The sequence below is a fragment of the Galeopterus variegatus genome, unplaced genomic scaffold (genome assembly GCF_000696425.1).
Source record: "Galeopterus variegatus unplaced genomic scaffold, G_variegatus-3.0.2 Scaffold7953, whole genome shotgun sequence".
In the NCBI taxonomy this organism is placed as follows: domain Eukaryota; kingdom Metazoa; phylum Chordata; class Mammalia; order Dermoptera; family Cynocephalidae; genus Galeopterus; species Galeopterus variegatus.
The window spans coordinates 91192-93324 of record NW_007734064.1 but is presented as its reverse complement, the minus strand read 5'-3'; positions in this window follow the sequence as shown (position 1 = coordinate 93324).

Here is a 2133-nt window from a genome sequence, read left to right as displayed (position 1 = left end):
GAGAGTGCATACAGAGCCCCCACTCAAAAGAAGACCCTCACCAGATGTGCACCCTGGATATTGGACTTCCTAGCCTCCAAAACTGTAAGAAATAAACTTCTTTTGTTTATACATTACCCAGTTTTAGGTAATGTAAATGATAAACATCAAATTCACAAGTGATTACTTGAGCAAGGGAGGGGAATGATAATACTGAGGGTATATAGGGCTTCAGTTGCATTGGTGATGCTTAAACTTATTTTCTGGTCTTTTTTGTACACCTGAAATGCCTCATTAAACAGCTAAAACAACAAAACAAGTAATAGCCTTAATTTTTAAGATGGGGAAACTGAGGCTCAAGAACTTCAGCTGCTGTGCCAAGCTTCTGACTGTACTCCTTCCATATTATTATCCTGCTTTAAATTTAAAAAAAACAAAACAAAACATGGATTACCAAGTCTAAGGTTAAAACTATGGTCCCAAGATTTGGTCTCTACAAAGACTGAATGAAACTGTACCTTCAAGTCTTTGCTCAGGTACATAACACCCACTGAAAATCACAGGTTTTGACCTGCAATAACTACAGTTCAAAACAAAATGCCTACAAGTAATTGCTTCACTTTTGGACATGGCACAAAACATTTTTTCATCAAATAAAATATAAAGAAGCACTTTATTCAAGAAACATGAAAACAAATCACAACACTCACTTGACAGCAAACCCAAATGTGAGTTTAATAAGCCTCAGAGAGCTAGCTGGTTTGCTCAGTTGGTTAGAACAAAGCCTCATCACACCAAGGTCACGGGTTTGGATCCCTGTACTGGCCAGCTGCCAAAAAAAAAACAAAATAAATGATCCTCAGAGAGTCCCTCTTAGTTCACCTCCTGGTCTTTCCAATGGCAGTGAAGCCAAGCTGGGGGGTGGGGTGAGAAGAGCAGTTTGTTGGGGGGTTTCCCTGGTAAAAATTTTTTGTGAAAGTTTTTGTNAAACAAAATAAATGATCCTCAGAGAGTCCCTCTTAGTTCACCTCCTGGTCTTTCCAATGGCAGTGAAGCCAAGCTGGGGGGTGGGGTGAGAAGAGCAGTTTGTTGGGGGGTTTCCCTGGTAAAAATTTTTTGTGAAAGTTTTTGTACGGGGACTATGCTGAGCTGCCAGTTGTGAAGACTTCAAAATAAAAGATGTTAGAGGAAGTAAGTAGTCAAAGGCTTTTTAATATGTTCATTTGGCCACCAGTCACGTTGCCTGCCTGGCCAAGGCCTGTCCAAGCCATTTCCCCTCACTGCTCTCCTGCCCCTCGCAGTTCCTCTTTACTGGTGCTAGAACCTGGTCCCACTTCTGTTCTGCCCAAAATCTCTTGGAAATATGTTAATGGAAGGGAGAGAGTAGTAAAGGGTCATAGTATCAGAAAAACCTGGACTTGAATCCTGCTATGCCACCACAGAGCCATTCACTAAACCTGAGACCAGTGCTGTCCAACAGAACTTGGTGTGATGATGGAAACGTTCTATATCTGCACTGTCCAGTATGGTGGCCACTAGCCACATATAACTACTGAGCACTTGGAAGTGTGGCTAGTGTGACTGAGGAACTAAATTTTTAATTGTATTTAATTTAACTTAAATGGCCATGTGACTAATTGCAACCATATTAGAGAGGATCTGGAAAGTGGGGAATTCACCCTCTCACAGAGGATCAGCATGTGATAAATGGATGTGAAATGCCTACATTTCTCCTATTAAATTATACCCTACCTTGAAAGGCCTTCAAAGGAAAGTATTGAAATAAATAATCCTCAAGCACTTAATGTATTGACTTGGCTGGTTATTGTGAGTATGCCTGGACAGGCCTGATTGAGTCACAAAAGCACTGACTGGGGTGCTACTTCCAGACAAGGGTACGCCACTCCAGCACACACTGCCTGAGCATGCACCTGATGCAGGCTGATGTACACAAGTTTGCTTCTTTTCCTCTTGTTTTTTGGTCCTCACTACATTAATTAAACAACTACATTCTCAGAAACCTACATACTTAAATTCTTATGTGACGCTATTTGACATATCCTTAATATGTTTCCATATAGAAAATGTTTCTCGTTTTCTCCAGTTAAACTAAACTAATTGTATCATTATGTACCAACTGCTTTAAACTACAGA